Source organism: Pristiophorus japonicus, chromosome 5, assembly GCF_044704955.1.
Source record: "Pristiophorus japonicus isolate sPriJap1 chromosome 5, sPriJap1.hap1, whole genome shotgun sequence".
Taxonomy (NCBI): domain Eukaryota; kingdom Metazoa; phylum Chordata; class Chondrichthyes; family Pristiophoridae; genus Pristiophorus; species Pristiophorus japonicus.
In genome coordinates this window covers 94,530,843-94,556,517 of record NC_091981.1, presented here as the reverse complement: position 1 = coordinate 94,556,517, position 25,675 = coordinate 94,530,843, and positions in this window count along the sequence as shown.

The following is a 25,675-nucleotide window of genomic DNA, read 5'->3' as shown; positions in this document are numbered from 1 at the left end:
AACAGTAGGTACGCCAGGTTTCCGGTGGGGTTGAATTTCTATCCCTTTAGCTCAAGTCTGAATTCCCTTTGGCACCTTAAAAGTTGGGAAAAGTGCTTCAGCACTCAAACAAATGGCTCAGCAAACCAGAGAAAGGGCATCCAAGGTCTCACACTCAGAACTCCAGCTCTGTACAGGGGGCCAACACTGCAAGAGAGGCCCTCTGCCCACTGGGGCCAGGAGGCCCTCCAGAAAGAACAATGTGGGACCACATCACCGAGGACGTCACTGCCAGCAGTGTCACCTCCACCACCAAGCTCCAGAGCCCAAAGAAGCTTCATGACTTCAGGCCACCGGTCAAGGTCAGTGAAAGCATCTTCAAAAGCTGTCTTCTACCAACTGCACCACTATCTTCACACACTTCTCAATGCACGGCCCCCAATCATTCACCTACCAACAATCTGTACCAATCACAAGGCAAACCTCCCATTCCTAGTCTCAACTCACCCTCTTGTATGAGATGGTGTAAGCCATTCTTGGCAGGGGCATGGTTGAGCCATTGGCCAGCAATGAGGCAGTAAGGATACAAGATTCTGGTACCTTCATACATTATCCTCCTTCTTGCATGGACCTCTTGCTTTCCCACCCTCCTGCCCTCCCCTCACCATAACTCAACCCTTATGCCTTCCTCATTTCACTCAACTTCACACACCCAGCCACGCGCTCAAGTTCAGCCAGCAAAACTATTTACAGTGATCCCCATGGAAAGTTAACAGCCTTCCACCAGCCAGGCTGCAGCCACTGTGGTAGCACTGCACGGTATCAGTAGGACACACAGGACGGTCACTAAGAGAATGCATAAGAGTGATGAGTTGATTTATTGCTGGTATATTGGATGAATAGGTGTATAAAGTTCAATTGGAATGTTTGCTTTGTGGTGCCTTTTATTTCAGCATTGTGGCCAAGAGGACGCTGTGATGGTCAGTAAAGAGGGAAGGGAAGGTGTGGGACAAATATTGAAAGGGGAATTAGGGTTGTGGTCACTGGTACCGGAGGTGGATCATTCCATCTCAAATATCCCGGCCAGAAAGGGGCTGTCTGGGCTGCTTCCTCCTCCTCTTCTGCATCTTCCTCTTCTGTGTCTTCCTCTTCCCTCTGCGAACGGATGCTGTAAATCTGAAATGACAGCACAAAATGACCAAAATATTCAGCAGGCAGCATATCGACCCGAGACATCAACTCTGATTCTCTTTCCACAGAATATTTGCAGCATTTTCCGTCTTCTCAGAGCCTTTCCTTTACCATTCGAGGCCTTGCAAGCATCCAGCAGCACTCCCTGCACACAAAGAAACTTGTAACATGTATTGCAGCAAGCCCACTACTTCAATAAAAGCAAAAAAATACAGTCCAAAAGCTTAAGTGCAGACTACCTGAAGGATGTGTGTGCCCCTTTAAGAGATGGTGACAGCACCTCTGTCCTTCTGCCGCGCAAGGTGCCATTAAGCCGGCATGCACGCCACCTCTCCCTCATTTAACTTTTTAAGGCCATCGATCTTAACTCCATGGGACCCACTACAAACTGGTGAAAGAGTGGCAACTGCCATTTCTCACTATTTTCTACCGGTAACGGATGGCATAAAGCCCCCAAATTTTTGTCCAATATTTTTTAAATGGTGAGAAACTATTAAATGTTGGTGTTCAGAGAGACTTTGGTGTCCTTGTACAGGAAAAACAGAGAGTTAGTATGCAGATACAGCAAGCAATTAGGAAGGCAAATGGCATGCTGGCCTTTATTGCAAGCAAGAGTAAGGAAGTCTTGGTACAATTGTACAGAACTCTGGTGAGACCACACATGGAGTACAGTGCACCATTTTGGTTTCCTTATCTGAAGAAGGATATATTTGCCTTTGAGGCAGTGCAGCGAAGGTTCACTGGACAGATTCCGGGAAAGGGTTGTCTTATGAGGAGTGATTGAGTAGATTGGGCCTATACTGTTTGGAGTTTAGAAGAATGAGAGGTGATCGCTTTGAAACATATAAAAAATTCTGAGGTGGATAGGGTAGAGAGCTTGTTTCCCCTGGCTGAAGTGTCTAGAACTAGGGGGCATAGTCTCAGATAAGGGGTCAGCCATTTAAGACTGAGATGAGGAGGAATTTCTTCATAAAATCATAGGATCATCGAATGGTTACAGCACAAAAGGAGACCATTACACCCATTGAGCCTGTGCCGGCTCTCTGCAAGAGCACTTCAGCTAGTCCCATTCCCCTGTCTTTTCCCCGTAGCCCTGCAAATTGTTTTCCTTCAGGTACTTTCCAATTCCCTTTTGAAAGCCACAATTGAATCTGCCTCTTCACTCAAGAGGGGCTTGAATCTTTGGAACTCTCTACCCCCCAAAGGGCTGTGGATGTTGAATCGTTGAGTATATTCAAGGTTGAGATACATAGAGTTTTGGACTCTAGGGGTATCAAGGGATATGCAGATCGGGTGGGAAAGTGGAGTTGAGTTGGAATATCAGCCATGATCTTACTGAATGGCAGAGCAGGCCTGAGGGGCCATATGGCTTACTCCAGCTCCGAATTGTTATGTTCTTATGCTCTTGGTCCAAACATGAACAAAAGAGCTAAGTTAGAGAGGTGAGGTGAGAGTGACTGCCCTGGACATCAAGGCAGCATTTGACTGAGTGTAGCCTCACTTAGCCCTAGTAAAACTGACGTCAAGTGGGGGGAGGGGGAAACTCTCCACTGGCTAGAGTCATACCTAGTTACAGGCAATGACCATTTTCAACAAGTGAAAGTCTAAGCACCTCCCCTTGATAGTCATTGGCATTACCATTGTCAAATACCCTACATCCTGGGGGTCAGCACTGAGCAGAAACTTAACTGGACCAGCCACATGAATACTGTGGCTACAAGAGCAGGTCAGAGGCTGGGTAAGTTGCAGCGAGCGATTCACCTCCTGACTCCCCAAACCCTTTCCACAATCTACGAGGCACAAGTCAGGAGTGTCATGTATTCAACTGTCATTGTAATCCATGCGCTTAAGGATAGTTGCAGAGACAGTCAGAGACGATTGACTGGTAATGGACCTTTTGTTTCCAACAACAGCTCGTGTTGGAAGTCTGGAGGCAAACACCCAGCCAGAGCTTGCAGGTATCAGCAATATGCGTGCAGAAACTGCAACGTCAGCGGTCACTTGGCATGTATATGCAGGAAGCATGCAGCCAGGTTGATGCACGAGGAGGACGAGCCCGATGTACGCACTACGAGGCCAAATGGACACTGGGGGAAATCGCTGGAAGCTGAAGTTCAGCGAGTTCATGTGGAGCACATATACAGTTCATACACCAGGACGCCACCGATAATGATGAAAGTGCTCCTCAATGGCATCCCAGTATCAATGGAGCTAGACATGGGGGCCAGCCAGTCCCTGATGAGCATCAAACAGTTCGACAAATTGTGGGCGTCCAAAGCCAGGAGGCCAAAATTATTGCCAATTGACGCACTGCTACGGACATATACAAAGGAGATCATTCCGGTGCTAGGCATGGTAGTCGTGACCCACAAAGATTCGGAGAACAGGTTGCCACTCTGGATTGTCCTGGGGGACGGTCCCGCACTGCTGGGGAGGAGTTGGCTTGCTGTCATGAACTGGAAATGGGGCGATGTCAATGCAATTTCTTCTGTGGAGCGAATATCATGCTCACAGGTCCTGGACAAATTTGATTCACTATTTCAACCCGGCATCGGCTCTTTCATGGGGACCAAGGTAGTGATTCACATAAACCCAGACGCCAGGCCAGTACACCACAAGGCCAGAGCGATGCCGTATGTGATGCGGGAAAAGATAGAAGGCGAATTGAACGGCCTGCTGAGGGAAGGCATCATCTCGCCAGTCGAATTCAGTGATTGGGCGAGCCCGATTGTGCCAGTGCTCAAGGCGGATGGATCGGTCAGGATATGTGGTGATTACAAGGCCACCATCAATTGGGTGTCACTCCAAGACCAGTACCTGCTACCAAGAGCAGATAACCTCTTTGCAACGCAATCTGGTGGCAAACTTTTTTCAAAATTGGACCTGACCTCAGCTTACATAACCCAGGAGCTGGCGAGTGAGTTGAAGAAGCTGACCACCATCACGACACACAAGGGGTTGTTTGAGTACAACAGATGTCTGCTTGGGATTCGCTCGGCCGCCGCGATCTTTCAACGAAACATGGAAAGTCTCCTTGAGTCGATTCCAAGGACGGTGGTTTTTCAAGACGACATCCTCATCACGGGTTGCGATACTGAAGAACACCTCCACAACCTGGAGGAGGTGCTACGCCGACTGGACCGGGTAGTTCTGCGACTGAAAAAGGTGAAGTCCGTCTTCCTAGCTCCAGAGGTAGAATTCCTGGGGATGAGGGTAGCAGCAGACGGAATCAGATCTACTGCGTCCAAAACGGAAGCGATCCAGAGAGCACCCAGACCCCGTAACACAACGGAGCTGTGTTCGTTCCTGGGGCTCCTGAACTATTTTGGTAACTTTCTTCCCAAATGGAGCACGCTGTTAGAGCCACTACATGTGTTCCTACGCAAAGGTCACGAATGGGTCTGGGGGGACAGCCAGGAAAGGGCTTTTGATAGAGCACGCAATTTGTTATGCTCCAACAATCTGTTAACGCTACATGACCCATGTAAGAAACTTGTTTTAACGTGCGATGCGTCGTCCTATGGGGTCGGGTGTGTGTTGCAGCATGTTAATGCCAAGGGTCGGTAGCTTATGCCTCCAGAAATCCGTCTCAGGCAGAAAGGGGCTACGGGATGGTTCAAAAGGAAGCGCTTGCATGTGTATATGCAGTAAAAAAAATGCACCAGTACCTGTTTGGCAGGAAATTTGAGCTGGAGACAGATCACAAACCCCTAACGTCCCTTTTGGCCGACAACAAGGCCATAAATGCAAATGCGTCGGCCCGCATACAGAGGTGGGCACTCACGTTAGCCGCCTATGACTATACAATTTGGCACAGACCGGGCACTGAAAACTGCGCCGATGAACTCAGCAGGCTCCCACGAGCCACTACCGAGGGGACAACCGAGCATGTTGCCGAGATGGTCATGGCTGTTAAAGCTTTCGAAAGCGAAGGCTCACCCGTGACAGCCCGTCAGATCAAAGTCTGGACAAATAGAGACATGCTACTGTCTTTAGTCAAGAATTGTGTCCTGAATGGGGACTGGGCAGCCACGTACGGGGCATGCCCTGAAGAATTTAAACCATTTCACAGCCGCAAGAATGAACTCTCGATTCAGGTCAATTGCCGACTATGGGGAAACCAAGTAGTCATGCCCCAGATGGGCAGAGATGCGGTCATCCGAGAACTCCACAATGAGCACCCAGGCATCGTCATGATGAAGGCAATTGCCAGGTCACACGTTTGGTGGCCAGGGATAGGTGCAGACCTAGAACTTTGTGTTCGCAGGTGCAACACGTGTGCCCAGCTGGGCAATGCGCCCAGGGAAGCCCCTCTTAACCCCTGGTCCTAGCCCGCCAAGCCATGGTCACGCATCCATGTAGACTACGCAGGTCCTTTCTTGGGAAAAATGTTTTTGGTTGTAGTAGACGCCTACTCCAAATGGATCAAGTGTGACATTCTCAATTCAAGCACATCCTCTGCCACGGTAGACAGTCTACGGGCAATGTTCACCACCCATGGTCTACCGGACGTCTTGGTCTGCAACAATGGCCCGTGCTTTACCAGCATTGAGTTCCAGGACTTCATGGCAGGAAATGGTATCAACAGCACCGTTCAAGCCGGCCTCAAACGGCCAGGCGGAACGAGCAGTGCAGATAATCAAACAGGAGATGCTCAGAATCCAAGGGTGTTCCCTACAAAGCCGCTTATCACGCCTCCTGTTGGGCAATAGATCCCGACCACACTCGCTCACAGGGAATCCACCCGCAGAGCTCCTCATGAAAAGGACGCTCAAAACGAGGTTATCCCTCATACATCCCACCATGAAAGAAATTGTTGAGAGCAGGCGCCGGTCACAATGTGACTACCATGACGGGAATGCGAGGGCGCGATGTATTGATGTCAATGACCCTGTCTTTGTCCTCAACTACGCTGCAGGGCCCAAATGGCTCGCAGGCACTGTGATTGTCAAAGAGGGGAATAGGATTCTGGCAGTTAAACTTACCAATGGACAAATCTGCCGCAAACACGTGGATCAAACAAAAAGGAGGTTCAGCAACCCCATAGAAGAAGCAGAGGAAGAACACGATGTAGCATTCACTCCTCCACAGGTGACCGAACACCGGAACCAAGTGGAGGAGAGCCCAGTCACTGTGGGCAGTCCGGACAGGCCTGAGGCACCGCAAACAACTCAGTCCAGCGCCCAACAACCAGAGCCCCAACTCAGGCGCTCCACAAGGGAGCGTAAACCACAAGAGAGCCAACGTAACCTGTGATCCCAATAAGACTTTGCGGGGGGAGGTGATGTCATGTATTCAACTGTCATTGTAACCCACGTATAAACTGACCTAAGTTGTACACCGCGAGATCACTGACCATTAGGTGGTGAACTTGTGGGAGACACTCCTAACCTGGACTTTCAGGTATAAAAGGGGAAGCTCCACCCACCTTCAGCAATTCAGTGCTGGCTAATAAAGGTTACTGGTCACAGAGTGACCTTCTCTCTAGTATGGGCCTCATGTGCATTTGTACTGTATAGTCAGGACATACTCGCCATTTGCCTGGATGAGTGCAATTCCAGAAACATTCAAGAATCTCAACACCATTCAGGACAAAGCAGCCCGCTTGATTGGTACCCCATTCACCACCTCAAACATTCATTCCCTCCACTATTGGCACACCGTGGCTCCAGTGTGTACCATCTACAAAATGCACTGCAACAACTCGCCAAGGCTTCTTCGGCAGCACTTCCCAAACCCGTGACCTTTACCCACTAGAAGGACAAGGGCAACAGGCACATGGGAACACCATAACCTCCAAGTTTCCCTCCTGACTTGAAAATATATTGCCGTTCCTTCATCATTGCTGGGTCAAAATCCTGGAACTCCCCACCTAACAGCAATGTGGGAGTAGCTTCACCACACTGACTGCAGCGACTTAAGAAGGCAGCTCACCACCACCTTCTCAAAGGCAATTAGGGATGGGCAATAAATGCTGGCCTTGCGAGCGATGCCCATATTCTGTGAATGAATAAAAAAAAAATTTCTAATATAGAGCTACAGCATTGTAGTTCAAATTTACTGACCTAGACTTCCTACAAGCTCGGGTGCCCTATGGGAGTGCAAAATCAACCTCATAAATTTCTTGTATGGAAAACTGCACTTCTGTTATTTGTAGTGTCATAGTTAGTGGCCCTTATTATAGATGAAACCCATTGATTTGGCATTCTCACTTGGCAATCCTTAGGACTCATCTGGAATTGCTACCAAATGTTGCTTCTAAATTTCATTTGGGGCAACAAAATTCTTGTCCCATAATTTTATCTGCTACCACACCAGTCAGAAGTAGAGAGTAGTTTTAGAAACATAGAAACATAGAAAATAGGTGCAGGAGTAGGCCATTCGGCCCTTCGAGCCTGCACCGCCATTCAATGAGTTCATGGCTGAACATGCAACTTCAGTACCCCATTCCTGCTTTCTCGCCATACCCCTTGATCCCCCTAGTAGTAAGGACTACATCTAACTCCTTTTTGAATATATTTAGTGAATTGGCCTCAACTACTTTCTGTGGTAGAGAATTCCACAGGTTCACCACTCTCTGGGTGAAGAAGTTTCTCCTCATCTCGGTCCTAAATGGCTTACCCCTTATCCTTAGACTGTGACCCCTGGATCTGGACTTCCCCAACATTGGGAACATTCTTCCTGCATCTAACCTGTCTAAACCCGTCAGAATTTGAAACGTTTCTATGAGATCCCCTCTCATTCTTCTGAACTCCAGTGAATACAAGCCCAGTTGATCCAGTCTTTCTTGATATATCAGTCCCGCCATCCCAGGAATCAGTTTTCTATGAATCGGATGCTCACAAAACCCTTCAAATGGAGGAGAGAGATGATGCAGCACCATCATTTCCAGAAGTTATAGTGGAAATATTATTGGAACAAATGTGGCAGTGGAGGATGGTTCTTTTTGGAATCCCAGGACAGAGGAGAGTAGCACAAAGTGCTTAGCATGAGCTGGCTGCAGGTAGAAGTTTAGAGACATCACCAGGTCAGCCAAATTTATACCTGATTTGGTGAGGCTGTCCAAACTACTCATGGTAAAAAGTGTTTCACCCCTTGCACTATCGTAAACTATTTTGAATGCTTACCACACATGGCCACTTTGCACTTGCATCTCCAACTCTTATAAACATACGAATGATGACGGACAGGAAAAGACTTTCTGATCCATTCAGCCTGTTGCACACAATTGTGATGCCTTATAACCACCCAAAATTATGTGACCTCCAGGGAGAGGGGAAAATTCAGATAAAAATCCAGGCCAATTTGGGGGAAAAAAATCTAGGAAATTTTTCTCCGACCCCTTAAGCAATCAGAACTAGTCCAGGCCCTGTGGCCGTGATAATACCATGCAGTACCTACCTTTCATACGAGGTGATCTCTGTCCCAGCCAGAAACAGGTCTAGCCCTGGCTTGAGGGAATTACTTGAATCGGCATCAACCGCACGAACTGGCAGCAAATCCACTATTCCCTGGGAATAGAACTACTTCCTGACATCCAACCTAAATCTGGCCTTATACAACTTAAAATTGTGACCCCTTGTCCTCTCTAACTTATTTAATTTGAACAAACTGTTTACTCGGACACAGTCTAGTTCCTTCATCATCTTATAAACCTTGATTAAATCACACCTAAATCTGCACTTCTCAAAGATGTAGAATCACAGCTTTTTTTTACCCTAATTTGATAACTAAGATGCTTCAAACTAGGAATTAATATAGTTGCCCTTCTCTACATCCTTCCAAAGCCTCAATATCACCCACAATATTCTAACTAAGGCTTGATCAAGGTCTTGTACAAGGACAAAATAGTATGCTTTGTCTTATAGTTAATTATCCTGTAAATGTACCCAAACACCCTATTTGCTCTAGCTATCGCTTCATGGAATTGCTCATGAACCTTTAAAGATCTATTCACTAGAACACCCACATCTCTTTTTTTCTCCACCTGCTTTAATGCTTTCCCCTGAAGGGTGTGTGTTCAGCATTCATCCTGTCCACATGAATGACACTCCACTTTTCTCAGTTAAATATCATTCGCCAGTCACAAACCCAATCTCCCAATGCATCAAGAACTGTCTGAAGCAGTCGAGTATCTTCTACAGTCCTTACTCTCGTACAAATCTAAGTATCATCTGAAAACTTGCAGCTCATGCCTACATCTAGATCATGAATAAAAATAGAAAAGAGCAACAGTCCTAACACTGATCCCTGCTGGACACCATTAGTGACCAGTCTCCAAGCAAATCCAAATCCATTCAACTATTTTCTGCCTACTGTTCATCCAGCTACTTCTCAATCCAGCTCAATATATTACCATTAATATTGGAGGCTTCAATCTTGTACAGTACCCTGTCAAAAGCTTATTGGTTGTCTGAGTACTACTGGGTTTCCCTTATCCACCACCTTGGTGACTTCTTCATAAAATACAACTGAATTTGTAAGATATTACCTTTTTTTGAAGCCCTGTTGAGTGTCCCTAATATGTCCCTTTCTGTCTAAGTAGTTGTATAATGGCCTGGATTTTGCAGTGGTAATGATGGCGAATTATCATCGTTTGCCGTCATTTCCCCTCTGAAACTGACCATAACTTCAGAATTTTGCGGATGTGCAGACAAACGCGGAAATCCTAAAGTTGTGATCAGTCATTCACTGCTCCGCTGTGCTGTGGAATTCCCTATAGCCGGCAATCAATGGCAATCAATGACGTCAGTTGAACTGATGAAAACTTAAGTTTTTCCAATCTAATTACGTTGTTAAACACCCTTTTAAAAGTTAACCCTGGTTGGAATAGGTGTAACTAAGGTTTTAACAGTGTATTGACTGCCCTGATAAACAAATTTTATGTTTGTCGAATGTCAAATTTCTGCTAGAAAATTACTAGATTTTTCAAATAATAAAAATATATTTTTTTTCGCGTTTGTTTATGATATTTCAGCCTTTACCTCAACCCCATGTGTATGTCCCAATCTTTATTCCACTCTCTGTAAAAATATTAAAAAGTGAATTGAATCAGCGCTTTTTATTTTCTGGTTTGCTGACTGGGAGAATTCTTTAATGTGATTGGCTGCGTAGACAGCTTGGTGAGAACACTGCTGCTCTGTGCTGGGGATACTTTTTTGACAGCGCTACAATCAATTTCACATTGCGAAACCTCAAGTTTTCGCCACAGAGATCGCAAGATCTTTGTAGGCAGCTTTCCTCGAGGTCAACAACGATCACCATCGCTTCGCGGTCGCTTCGCCACTGACCGCAAATTCCGGGCCATTTAATATTGTATCCCAAATGATTCCCTCAAGCCTCTTTCCTAGCACTGATGTCAAACTAATGGGCTTATAATTGCCTTGGCCTGTTTTATCTCCTTTTTTTTAAGATGTGGACTACATTAGCCTCCTTCCAGTCTAAGGGAACCGTCCCAGAGTGCAGTGAGCTATTAAAGATATGGGCAAGGGACTCGCACAGTTCGTGTCCCATCTCCCGCAGGTCCCTTGGATGGATATCATCCAGACCGGTTGCCCTATCTATTCGTCCATTTGCATCCTTGAAGGGATTCACACCCCATCTCAATACAGCTCACAATGGATATAATACGTCATCACATTTTCCTATTGTTGTACATCCTTCTGAAAGACAGTTCCTATTCCGTTTCTCCAGGTCTGTGCCAAGTAAGCTGTGTCAGGCCCAAGTGTGGTAAACACATCTAGTGTTATGCAATGCTGCCTGTGTAAGCACCAACTCAAGTACTTACACCCTCTGGGGTGCTTTAGATAGTGAGCTGGAGGAGAGTGCATAGGGAACAGTCAAGCAAGAGGAGGTGGCAGTAGCGCAGGAGGAATCAGAACCTACTTTCGAAGGGCCAGCTTGCATCCATCCTCAGTTGGGTTGCGGGTCTCATGGGGCCTCCTTTTAAAAGAAGGATCCTTTCTGAATCCCGAACCTTTAGTTATTAGAGATTGTACCAAACCACTTATAATAGTTGACAGTTAAGTAATGATGGACAGACTTACAGCACACAATGGAGTGCATGGAAACTTCAGATATCTACAATGGAGCTCCACTCACAGAGACCTATGACCATTCATAGCATCTTATATTGAAAGAAATGTTAATTAGAGCTTCACAGATCTCACTACGGCCAGTAGGTCTGCTGTCATGCAGATCAGTGAACATGGCGAGACAGTAGCTGGGGTTGACATGGATAAAAGTGACATGTCTCGGGATGAGAGGATCTGGATTTTCCCACTATCCCACTCAAATGAATGTACATGTGGATGAAAGCATCTAGAAGTAAGCAGTTTCCATAGTTGTGGATGTGGCAGAGACAGTAGCTGAGTAATCTCCTGCTCCAGCTCAAGAAGGAAGTGGGCCACTTCACTCCCAAGAGGCTCCCATTAACACACAGCCACCTTACTTACTCATATCTCATGGGAGCACCTAGAAGAAACAATAGGTTAGGATCTGTAGTACACAAATCACAGTGTCACCAAAGGGAAGCATTGCGAGATAAGGGACACGCAAGCACACATACCACTTTGAGGGAATTAAAATTTGGTTACACAAAAATTCTACTGTGTTTAGAGAGTTTTTGTTATGATTTTAGATAATGCTTCTGCAGAGGGAAATAGTAGAATCCATGGGGACGTTTAGGTGCAACAATTGGCAATTTAGTTTAGTGTATATTTGGACATGACATTGTGAAGATGTAGCAATGACTGTTGAGACTTTAGGTGGAATGGGTATTTATGAGAAGGTTCCATCTGGGAGAATCTGGCATACAGCTCTAGCAGGCAGATTCTCTGATTCTTCCTGTTCGTGATGCTAATCTTCTCAGTGTTACTAGTCGCCCCCTACCTGCTACATGCCTTGTTGCATGTGTAGGGTGTTTGTTTTTCACTCTGATTCTTCGACCTCAGAACTTATAGTGGGAAAGGACAACACGTGGCACAAAATTTAGGCTTAACCCAGTGTCAGTTTTATTATGCACAAAAAGCGACTAAAACTACAGGACTAGACTTCTGAGAGAAATTGACTGAAAAGAAACATACAATCACCCTTCCTGGCTGTAGCTATTGTAGGTTTGTGATCATTGGTTCCGTAACCGGTTGGTTCTTCTTCTGGCCATTCTCTGCAGTGCTGTTCCTTTCATGTACGTTCCATACTACATGTACTTCCGTCCATTCGTCTGTTCGTTCTTTTGACCTATGTCCATCTGTACATGTGTCCTTCTACTTCTTCTGTGTGCTTCTTCTTCCATCATTCCTGTCCTTCTTCTGTCTTCTGCTGAGCTGCTTCTAGCTCGCATATTTATATCCAGGTTTTGACTGATCTCCCGCCACTGCGGTTTCTGATAAAAGGTTTGCATTGATACATTGTTTTGTGGTCCCCTTGCTTGATTGACTGCAGTTTTGGTCACCTTACTTAAGGAAGGATATACTAGCTTTGGAGGGGGCACAGAGACGATTCACTAGGCTGATTCCAGAGATAAGGGGGTTACCTTATGATGATAGATTGAGTAGACTGGGTCTTTACTTGTTGGAGTTCAGAAGGATGAGGGGTGATCTTATAGAAACATTTAAAATAATGAAAGGGATAGAAAAGATAGAGGCAGAGAGGTTGTTTCCACTGGTCGGGGAGACTAGAACTAGGGGGCACAGCCTCAAAATACGGGGGAACCAATTTAAAACCGAGTTGAGAAGGAATTTCTTCTCCAAGAGGGTTGTGAATCTGTGGAATTCTCTGCACAAGGAAGCAGTTGAGGCTAGCTCATTGAATGTATTCAAATCACAGATAGATAGATTTTTAACCAATAAGGGAATTAAGGGTTATGGGGAGCGGGCGGGTAAGTGGAGCTGAGTCCACGGCCAGATCAGCCATGATCTTATTGAATGGCGGAGCAGGCTCGAGGGGCTAGATGGCCTACTCCTGTTCCTAATTCTTATGTTCTTATGTTCTTATGTAATAATGAACTCGTCTGTTTTCGCATTTACACACTGAGTCTGCAAGGCTCAAGTTGATTTCTCATCTTAGCACCTCGTCCCCAAAAAATGTTCCTTTGTTGTCCGGTCTTTTTACAGACTTGGTGTCTCCAGTGGGTTTGTTTTTCCCCACCCTGGTCAATCAAGTTCAGGGCCTCATGTAACAACTCCATTGTTATTAAGCATGATGTCAGTTTTTGTTCCTCGCTACATTAATTGCCAGCTTAATTCCAAAAGCTTGTATTAATCAATTTTTAGTTCATGGTCTCCTTCCGTGCTTTTCTGAAGACTAGTAACCTTACACTCCTTCTGTTAATGTCTCGATTAATATAAAACTAGAGACATTACTCATGGGTTTCTTCTTTTTCCATGAACCCTTTTTGGGTGTATTGCAGTCTCAGTCAGAAACTCCAGATTACATTCCTTTTAGAACAAAAACGGTACCTTTTTCACTGTAAGCCAATGCTTTTTTTTTAACAACAAAATGTTCGGCCTTGATCTGACTTCAGTTTTATGTACAAATACTTTGGCCTTGGTTCATCTTAATAACCCTTCAAGATTCTCTTCCTTCGCTTTCTGTTTTAACTTACAGGATAAGATCAATAGGTACACCACTAACACCAACTGTACAATGACTAGCGGGTATGGCACGATTCGAACCTGAGGGGAATCTCGATATTGAATCTCAAATCCTATTGTAGCGGGGCCATCATTTACTCGATTTCCTCCCTTACTTTTTCATTTGTTTGGTGTAATGTGTAATAGTGTTGTGGGATAGCTCGATGTCCTTTAATAACTTGGTCAAATGTTTGGGTAACGGCAGGATATCGTATCCAAAACACAATGTGTATTCCTGGAGGTTTGGTATAATACGATTGACTGTGATACTTATGTGTTTGTGGTCTGAGATAGGAATTATCCTTTCTTGTGCTATGAGTGTCTCTACCTGGCGTGTGAAACAAAAGATAGAATCTGTCACTGTGTCCTCTGTACCGACTTTCGCTGGTGGTGACACAGTATGTCCCATTTCCCTTGTACGCAACCTATGGGAGGACATGGCCATGAGCCGTCACTTCCGTGATACAGCTTATAGGCTGCCCGTCCTCATACATGAACCCACATACTGGCCGGTCGAAAGGATTCAGATGACAGGGGCACAATATCACATTTGTACCTCCTCTCTGGCATCCCTCCAGATTAGCACCGGTTATTGAGTCTTCCAATTTTACCACATATTGCAGGGTTTTATGATGCCTCACATGTACCCCGTTCCAAATTACCCCAATGTTTTCCACCTGTATATTGGTTCGGGTCATTGTGACTGATCCAACATTGGTATTCGAAGCACTATCCCAATTATGGATTGTTTACTTTGACCACAGTTGGGCGGGACTGGATACGCTTCGGAGGCTGACCGTAGCTGGCACGAATTCAGGAGGTTGTTATAGATGCCTTTAGATGCTCATTACTGACCCACGACGATATGTAGCCTTGTTTTAAATCTTCTGAATTACTGCGTCCTTCATTTAACAACCAAGCTTCATACATGACACACACGTCATTCTGAGCAGCTTGATCTGGCGCGTTTCTACCCTCCTTGATTAAAGCATTGATGGTCTGAGCGTGTTTCCACCTCAGCTACCATCTCTTTCATATGAATTGTCATCGCCTGGTCCTTCTGTAATTCATTACCCTCTATGAGCCAAAATTTCCCCAGCCACCTTAAGCATCACAGTTAGGGATGGCACGCCGACTTTCTAAGCCAAGAAAAGCGGCAAAAACTTACCTTCCACTTTGGCTGCTCCCTTGTCATCCGGTTCCATCGGTGTGGTGCTGCAGAGCCTGCGGGGGCGGAGCTTCGTCCATGCTTGCTCAGCGCGGCCAGCAGGGGGGCGGGGCTTGGGCTCAGCGTCTTGTGGAGTGCCGGCAGGGCGACGCATGTCTGTTTGAGCGTGCGTGCATGTGTAATGGGCGTTTCAGCGTACGCGCATGCACAGTGCAAAGGGAAGCTTGGCAATCGGCCAATTAAAGGGAGAGCATCCTCAGTATCATTGGAAATGGACCATATCTAAAGGTAAAATTTAAATATTGATTTTTGTGTGGCTGAGGGAGTGGAAAGGATAGGTGGATAGGTGGAAGAAAGGTGAGGTGTGATTTTTGAACATTACCTGAGTGTAAGTTCAATACACAAATGGCGCAAGAGCGTGCAATACGAACAAAGAATTTCCTCCTTGAGGAAGTGGAGAAATTAGTGACTGTCATTGAGGAGAAATGGCTGGAGCTGGATATCAGCAAGAATGGTCCGTCAAAAGTTTCACCCAAGGAAATTGGAAGAAGATGGAATCTAGTTGCAGAAAAATACTCCGCAGGAGTCAATACCACAAGATCTGAAAGCCAGTGCAAGAAGAAATGGCAGGACGTTGGTCAAGTAGTGAGTGTAAGTAATATCTTCATCTTTAAATTGAATTGTAATTGAAAATGTGACCATCTGTATTTGTCCCACCCATCAGAAGAGCACCATGTCTGAAAATTAATATTTTCATCTTTGCAGAAGAAATTGGCCCACAACAAAAAGGAAAGACTTAGAACAGGAGGAGGTCCACCAAATCTGCACCAACTGTCATCCCTGGAACAGAGGGTTGCTGCCTTGCTGAGTCGCACCGGCAGAAAAAGAATTAGCTCTACACAAGCTGGACCCACACGCGAGGGTGAGGGTGAGTCATTAAACTGCATAGTCGCCCTTCAAATCAACCTGCTGACTGGCCCGCTATGAGTCAGACTATTCATGCCACCCATCCTGCCCCCTCCTGTGCTACTAACCATTTGACTGTTCTGTTGTATTTTGCTGAAGAAGAAGTCACTCCTCAACATCCTGAAGATCCACCAGAAGATCCAGATGCGTGCGCTCCAGACCAAGGCGGGTGGGGGGGGGGGGGGGGCGGGAGGAAGGGTCTATGGAAATGTGATCACGGGAGAATGCTGACCGCGATATGGATCAGTCCATAATACAGGGCATCACACTGCCAGAAACCTCCATGATCTCCTCGGCAATATTCCATGATTTCACACCTTCCGAGGTCGTGGATCCCAGTGGCGGTAGTGAAATGCATGAATGCATGTTGGGACACCCAGTGCCCCACCGTCCCAGCCTGCGCCTCACACTGGAGGGGTGTCACTAGGCAGACCCACGGCGAGGGGAAGGAGAAGCCGACCAGTCTCTCCTGAGATGCAGCCCTCAGCAGAGGTTAATCAGGTTGTGTCATTGGGTGAGCAGACCAATGCCCTCACAAGATCACTCGTGGCGGCCGTCAGTGGGGTGCGTGATGGGGTAGCGGCAATGTCGGATGAAATCTCAGCACTGAGACGGGAAGTGAGGGCAGGCATTTCAGAGGGTGTGCAAATTATGGCAGATGCCATGAGGGAGCTAGCTACTGCAATAAGGGCACAAAGGCTGGATACTCAAAAGCCACTCCTACTTCAATCCACGCACCAGCCACCGGTCAGACACAAGCCGGGCCCCCAACCCTCCCTCACTACCATCACCGACCTATGAGGAAGTGCACTTTCCCTGAGATGTGGATGAGGGATGGGTGCAGCCTTTCTTTGCTGTTGTTGTTGTTGTTGTTGTTGTTGTCGTTGAAGTGCACTGTAAAATATCCAATAAAATATATTTTGCATTAAAACTAAATCATGTTCCATTAGGACCACGCAACTTTTAGGGACAACTGTAAAAAGTAAAAATCCCTCACCCCTACAGTCATGAGTGCCTGCCGCCTCTAGCCCTGGTGGGAGCGCTAGCCAGTGCGTTCTGCAGTTGGCAAAGCAGGACTGCTCTATTTTCAGTAGTTGATTTATCTTTCATTTACTTTTGATGATGTTGTGCAACTGTTGTATTGAAGATGTTGTGCTGATGTTGTGAAGGTCTTTAGTGCTTTAGAATCCTCAAACTCACCTTCCCCCCGCACCCCCCCTGCCCTATCTTTGGCTACCTGCGCTGATTTCTTAAATGTAGGTAAGGTTTTTCTGTGCCTACAAAAGTAGCCGCATACACTGGCCTAAGTCAGTTTAGAGTAACTTTCAGATTTGCTTCTCTGGCCAGAAGAGGCGTAAGTGGCTTGTCACGCCCCCTTTTGAAGAGAACAAACTAAACTCGAAAAAAACCTAACTAACTGACTTATATTGGAGCAAATTAACTGGGGAAATTTGCAATTTTTAAGTTACTCCAAAAAAAGCTACTTACTCCAAAAAACATGGGGCAACTCCTGGGAAAATTTGAGCCCGATGTCACTACCCTCCTCCAGTATCTTCTTTAACTGGTCCCTTAAGCTATTCACTTGGACTTGCAAATGCGCGTTGTCCACACTATTTACCAGTGATGTCCCAGTATTAAATGCTGTAGCTACATCACTCATTAGCCCCCTTTTCCATCTCGGTTTGTACGCTTCCCCTTGACTCTCATCCCCATAATTTTTTGATAGAATTGTTTAAGCATTTCCCTTAACAGTTTTTCGTATAACTTTTCCATTTCTGGCGGGCACCACCGAGTTAATTGTGACTCTGTTAAATTTAGAATAACCGACGCTACCTCATAATATACAGAATGATACAACATTTTCCCTGTTGGGATTAACGCGAACCCGGTCTTAGGTCCAAGTGTTAGGACAAGAAAAGGAATTTCTTGGTTTGGAATCTCTAACATTTTAGGGAGAGGTTTTAATTTGCTCAAAATCAGTTTGGTTGCATTGACTGTTTTTGGCGGGTTCAAAGTCACACAGGAATCAAAACCCTACGTCCAATTCATTCCTGACCCAGAATCCTGCCATTGTCGTTTAAAGACAATCTCCACACCGCCCCTGCACTTGTGGCTAGATCCAACCACACAAACATAAATCCCTTGTTCCTCCTTCCACCACTTTCCCCAACACAATTTCACTCCTTCTTTTATTCCTGTGGTCCGCCTGTTTGAGCTATTACCCAGTTTCTCCCATTCTGTGGATGGATTAACTTTTCCCCTGTCTGTTTTCGGTAACCACCACCATCCTCCCATGGGGGCAATCCCTTTACATTCCAGACAAACTCATCTACCCTCTCTCACCCATACCTTCCTGGTCGTGATGTTTAGCCTGGGGCAGAATACTGATATCTCCCCAAGTTTATTCTTGGTTTGTCTGGAGTACTGGGTTGAATTTGACCCTAACTATCCTGGCCAACTCCCAGTGTGAGCATAGGTGTTTGTGCCCTTGTTGCTCCGTATGGCTCCCCTTGAGTTACAGTGGGGCCGGTTCCTCCCATACACCCGTATGTAAGGAATGTCTCGGTGTCTCCCCGATCTCCCCATCCTTTAATAATAATGGCCATCCACAGGCCTATCCACAACGTCCACCTCATCTCGTATCCCTGGCTCGATTTGCTCCAATGAAGACAAAAATGAAAGAAATACTTTTGCTCTGTGGGGCCTCCCCCTGACAGGTCCTTCTTCAGTTATTCACATATGTACCTAAAACCTTTTTTGATCACTGCTTCCCTCTCCTCTTATCCCGATGCTTAGGCTCGGGTGTGGAGATGAAGGAAGCGTCCAGGGCACCCTATGTCGCGGTACCCGACCACTCCGCTTTACTGCTCCATCCCTTACTTCTCCATCCTCATTATCCCACAGCATTGGTGGAAAGCTTACACTGATCAAACTCATTATTGTTCCTTGGGCCTTCACCCGCTTTTTACTTTTCTCTCCAGGGTTGTACAGCTTACACTGGTTTATATGGAACCATTTTATACGTTTTGGCAGCTGGATTGCGTACACCATAAGGCTTGCCTTGTCTACAATGCTATTTGGTCCTTTGTACAATGGTTCAAATGCCCCTATTCTTGCATAATTCCTGACTATTACCTGACACCCTACCTTCCATTCCTGTGTAACCCGGGGTTCCAGCAGCAGTTTATTCTGCTGGTGCTGTCTGTCCATATTGTTAGCTGCTTCCCAATGCAGCCCCTTCAGAGTATCATACAGATCCCTGACAAACCTGTCCCATGTGATCTCTTTAACCTGCTTTTCGGTCAGGACTAGTGCTAGGATATGGGTCGGGGTCCTCATAAGTCTCCCTGTCATCAGTGCATGTGGGGAGTGTCCCGTACTCTTAGAGAAACTGGCTCGGTGGTTCATCAGTATTAGGGATAGTATCTCATCCCATTTCTTCGGGGTATTTCCTATCTCCTTTCTAAGCCTCTCTTTTAAGGTCCGGTTTGTCCTTTCTACTGGACCTGACGATTGGGGGTTATACGCCACATACCATTTCCCCTGTATCCCTAACAGCTTTAGGGTAGCCTGCATTACCGCTCCAGTGAAATAACTCCCTTGATCTGATTCTACTATCAGGGGCAGTCCCCATCGAGAAAATACTTCTCGCACCAGAATCTGCAGTGATTACTGCAGTGGCCGCCCTACAAGAAAAAGCTTCCACCTGATACGTCCTTACTATACAGTAGAAATGCACACGAGGCCCATACTTGAGAGAAGGTCACTCTGTGACCAGTTATCTTTATTACCAAGACCTCAAGTGATGAAGGTGGATGGAGCTTTCCCTTTTATACCTGAAAGTCCAGGTTAGGAGTGTCTCCCACAAGTTCACCCCCTTGTGGTCAATGTTCTCAAGGTTTACAACTTAGGTCAGCTTATACATGGGTTACAATGATAGTTGAATACATGACACTACCCATTTTGTAAAGAGATCTATTAACACCAAGCAATATTTATTGTCTCTGCCTGAGGTGAGTAGTGGCCCTATGAAATCTATCTGTACATACTGCCATGGCCCCTGGACCCTCCATGTGTGTCCCAACGGAGCCTGTCTCCAGTGGGAGTCTGGATTGTTTGCGGCACATACCAGACAATTCTGGCAATAATCTCTTACATCACTTCTAAGCCCGGGCCACCATCCCATGGCTTCTACTTTATCCCACGTTGTTTCTGGCCCTGGATGTCCAGCTCCTGGACCCCCATGCGCAAGTTGCAAGAATTTCCTGCACTGCCATGGCATGATCCAATTATTTCCCTTAAACAGCATTCCCTGTTTTACTACTATGCCTGCAGCTCCCAAAGGTCCCGCTGCAGACTTCCCATCTATCTTATCCCTAATCACTTCTCTAAGATCAGCATCCCGGAGCTGAGTCTGTTTTAAATCAGGTGGCAATGGTACTTCTTTGGGCCCCTCTCTGCCTGTTACAGTCATAATTTGTCCACAGTGATATGGATTCCAAGGTGTCCCTTCTCCTGCCCCTGTTTTGGCCAGTGTATCTACTTTTTCATTCCCTTTCCACTTGGGCTCTGTCTTAGAGTGTGCTTTGACCTTTTGGATGTAGTAATCCTTCTGATCCCTACCCGTGACATCCAAAATGACTTTTAACAAAGGAGCCGTCACCAACGGTTTTCCATCTGGACTTAGACCTTCGCCTAGCCCATACGGCTAAATACTCTGTCAAGGAATTACAAATGAACATAGAATCCAAACATATCGTATAAGGAGTTGAGAATTTGTTCGGGTGTGTGACTATGTATGCTACAGCTGCTAGCTCGGCGTGTTGTGCACTTAAAGGGCCCAAGTTTCCACACGATAAAAAATGGGCGCCCCTCCGAGCTGGGCGCCCGTTTTTCGCGCCTAAAACGGCGCCTAAAAAAAACCTCGCGATTCTGGAGCGTTCTGCAGCTCCTTGTCTGCCTGGCGCGGTGCCCAGGGGGGCGGACCCTACACTCGCGCCAATTTTGTAAGTGGGAGTGGGCGGGTACTATTTAAATTAGTTTTTTTCCTGCCGTCAACGCTGCGCGTGCGCGTTGGAGCATTCGCGCATGCTCAGTGTGAAAAAAACATTGGCACTCGGCCATTTTTGTAGTTCTTTGTAGCTGTTTAATTTTTGAACATTTTTTTAATAAAAGCACATTGCCATCAGCACATCAGCACTTGCAGCCTTCTCACTGTCTCCTTCCCCCCTCCAACGCAGGAAGAACGGGCGCCTCCCCCCCCCCGCGGGAAGAACGGGCGCCTCCTCCCCCCCCCCGCGGGAAGAACAGGCGCCTCCTCCCCCCGCCGCGGGAAGAACGGGCGCCTCCTCCCCCCCGCGGGAAGAACGGGCGCCTCCTCCCCCCCCCCGCGGGAAGAACAGGCGCCTCCCCCCCCCCGCGGGAAGAACAGGCGCCTCCTCCCCCCCCCGTGGGAAGAACGGGCGCCTCCTCCCCCCCGCGGGAAGAACGGGCGCCTCCTCCCCCCCCCCCGCGGGAAGAACGGGCGCCTCCTCCCCCCCCGTGGGAAGAACGGGCGCCTCTTCCCCCCCCCGCGGGAAGAACGGGCGCCTCCTCCCCCCCCCGCGGGAAGAACGGGCGCCTCCCCCCCCCCGCGGGAAGAACGGGCGCCTCCTCCCCCCCCGTGGGAAGAACGGGCGCCTCCTCCCCCCCCGTGGGAAGAACGGGCGCCTCCACCCCGCCCGCGGGAAGAACGGGCGCCTCCTCCCCCCCCGTGGGAAGAACGGGCGCCTCCTCCCCCCCCGTGGGAAGAACGGGCGCCTCCTCTCCCCTGCGGGCAGAACGGGCGCCTCCCCCCCCCGCCCCCGCGGGAAGAACGGGCGCCTTAGACTGACTGCAGAATTCTCTGTGCCTGAAGCACTTTCACACAGGTAGGAAGATGGTTTATTTAATCTTTTCTTTGCTTATAAATGTTTATTCAGGTTGGATTTATTTGTATAATATTTGTAGAAGTATAAATAAGGATTTATTGTAGAATTTAATGACTTCCCTTCCCTCCTCCCCCTCCACCTCGTTCTGGATGCTTAATTTGTAACCTGCGCCTGATTTTTTAATGTGTAGAACAGGTTTTTTCAGTTCTACAAAAATCTTCACTTGCTCCATTCTACTTTAGTTTGGAGTACGTTTTCACTGTGGAAACTTTGAAATCAGGCGTCAGTGGCCGGACACGCCCCCTTTTGAAGAAAAAATTCTGTTCCAAAGTAGAACTGTTCTACCTGACTAGAACTGCAGAAAAAAAATGTGGAGAATTGCGATTTCTAAGATAGTCCGTTCTCCACCAATTGCTCCTAAAAATCAGGCGCAAATCATGTGGAAACTTGGACCCAAAGTGTTGGGGAGTTTTATGGCTTTCTCTATCCCTGCCTCAGGATCGTAAATCCCATAGCCTGTTTTTCTCTCTTCTTTTATTACTGAACTAGACCAATCTACATAGAGGTTCCTGTCTGTCGGGTGTTCTCCTGCTTTGAATCCCACCTCTACATCCCACACTCCTTCCACTAAACACACATGAGCTGCCCCCAGATAAACCAGGTTCGGGGCTAGCTTTGGTTCTCCTAGCCTCTCAACCTTCAGGTCTAACAGAGTAAACAACAATATCCAGCGAGCAATCCTGTTACTGTTCACTGTCCCATCTTTCATTCTGCCGTCCAGTAACATTTGTGTCGTGGTGTGACAAGTTACTGCAGCTAACCCTGTGAGTGACCGAAATTGCTTTACTTCCCAAAAAGTTGCTAACAGATGTCGTTCGCAATTTGAAAAGCTCTTTTCTATTTCGTTGAGAACCCGGGAGGTGTAGGCCAGCAGTCTCAGCTTGCTGTGTCGCTCCTGGAGTAACACTGCACTCAAACTGTCCCCAGTCACTGCTAACTCCAGACTAAAGTCCTGGTCCCCATTTACTGCTGCCAATGCTGGTACTGTCTGTAACACCCCTTTTAACCGAACAAACGTTTCTTGACAACTCTCACTCCATTCCCACTATACTCCTTTCCTAAGAAGCCTCAACAAAGGAGCTGCCATGGCTGCATATCCCTCTATGAATTCCCTGCAGTAACCAGTTATTCCCAGGAAAGACCTTACTCCAGACAGGTTCTTAGGAACAGGTAGTTCCTGAACTGTCTTTCTCTTAGCTCCATCTATGGCTCTCTCTCCTGCCCTAATGGTCAAACCTAGAAACTGCACCACCTCTTTGCCTATTTGAGCTTTCTTGGGATTTACTTTAAAACCTGTTTCTTTCAACAAATTCAAAAACTCACTCAATAATGGCCCGTGGTCCTCCGCACTTTCGGAGAATAACAATAGGTCGTGCACAGATTGGACCAACCAATCTGGCTGACTAAAACCTTTTAATGCCTCGGCCATACTTTGGTGAAAAATCGAGGGACTATTGTGAAACCTGTTATGTATGTAAACATTGCCAATGTGTAAGACTTTCCACCAGGGGGCGCATCTGTGGGAGACCCAAGGTCACCTGCACACCCTGGGCAAGCAGATATGAAGGCAATCTACCATGCTGCCTCCTCACTCTGGAGTTACAATAAAGAGACCAAGGTCACAACTGTTTTGAGCTTAAGATATACAGTCATGTGGAGTTATTCTAAACGTAACAATTGGCGATGAGTAACAGATCATGGACTTTCACGCAGTTATGGCTACCGTTGGTATTCTTGAGAGATTTGTTGAGGGTGATGATTGGGAAGCCTTCGTTGAGTGTCTTCACCAAGTTCTTCGTGGCCAACGAGCTGGAAAAGGCAGAAACCACAATCAAGTGCAGGGCGATTCTCCTCAGCGTTTGTGGTTCCACGATATATGGCCTCATCAAAAATCTGTTAGCACCGACGAAACCAATGGACAAGACATATGAAGAGTTGCGCACGCTAGTTTGGGAACACCTCAAGCCGAAGGAGAGCATCTTGATGACCAGGTATCGCTTTTATACGCACCACCGCTCCGAGGGCAAGGACGTGACGAGCTATGTCGCTGACCAAAGATGCTTTGCGGAACCATGCATATTTGCTGGATTTTTGGGGGAAATGTTGTGGGACTTTTTCGTGCTTGGAATCGGCCACGAGGTCATTCTTCGCAAACTACTGTCTGCCGAATCCCTAGATCTGAGCAAGGCCATCACAATAGCCCAGGCTTTTATGTCCATGAATGAGTCTCAATGCGAGGAGCTTTCATAATAAGGTAGATGATTTAACGGCGCAGATAGCTGTTGACGGATATGATGTAATTGGGATTACTGAGCCATGGCTCCAGGGTAACCAAGGTTGGGAACTCCAAGGGTATTCAATATTCAGGAAGGATAGACAGAAAGGAAAAGGAGGTGGGGTAGCGTTACTGGTTAAAGAGGAGATTAACGCAATAGTAAGGAAGGACATTAGCGTGGATGATGTGGAATCTATATGGGTAGAGCTGCGAAACACCAAGGGCAGAAAACGTTCGTGGGAGTTGTGTACAGACCACCAAACAGTAGTAGGAAGGTTGGGGATGGCATCATACAGGAAATTAGGGACGCGTGCAATAAGGGTACAGCAGTTATCATGGGTGACTTTAATCTACATATAGATTGGGCTAACCAAACTGGTAGCAATACTGTGGAGGAGGAGTTCCTGGAGTGTATAAGGGATGGTTTTCTAGACCAATATGTCGAGGAACCAACTAGAGGGCAGGCCATCCTAGACTGGGTCTTGTGTAATGAGAGAGGATTAATTAGCAATCTTGTCGTGTGAGGCCCCTCGGGGAAGAGTGACCATAATATGGTAGAATTCTTCATTAAGATGGAGAGACTAGGATCCTGAACTTAAAGAAAGGAAACTTTGACGGTATGAGATGTGATTTGGCTAGGATAGAACAGCGAATGATACTTAATGACGGTGGATAGGCAATGGCAGACATTTAAAGATCACATGGATGAACTACAACAAGTGTACATCCCTGTGGGGAAGGTGGCTCAACCGTGGCTAACACGGGAAATTAGGGATAGTGTTGAATCCAAGGAAGAGGTATATGAAAAAGCAGCAAACCTGAGGACTGGGAGAAATTTAGAATTCAGCAGAAGACTAAGGGTTTAATTAGGAGGGGGAAAATAGAATATGAGAGTAAGTTTGCAGAGAACATTAAAACTGACTGCAAAAGCTTCTATAGATATGTGAAGAGAAAAAGATTAGTGAAGACTAATTTAGGTCCCTTGCAGTCAGAATCAGGTGAATTCATAATGGGAACAAGGAAATGGCAGACCAATTAAACAAATACTTTGGTTCTGTCTTCACTAAGGAAGACACGAATAACCACCCGAAAATACTAGGGGTCCGAGGGTCTAGCGAGAAGGGGGAACGGAGGGAAATCCTTACTAGTCAGGAACTGGTGTTAGGGAAATTGAAACAACTGATGGCCGATAAATCCCCAGGACCTGATAATCTGCATCCCAGAGTACTTAAGGAAGTGGCCCTAGAAATAGTAGATGCATTGGTGGTCATTTTCCAACATTCCATGGACTCTGGATCAGTTCCTATGGATTGGAAGGTAGCTAATGTAACCCCACTTTTAAAAAAAGGAGGGAAGAGAGAAAACAGGGAATTATAAACCAGTTAGCCTGACACTGGTGGTGGGGAAAATGCTGGAGTCAAGTATTAAAGTTGTAATAGCAGTGCATTTGGAAAGCAGTGACAGGATCGGTCCGAGTCAGCATGGATTTATGAAA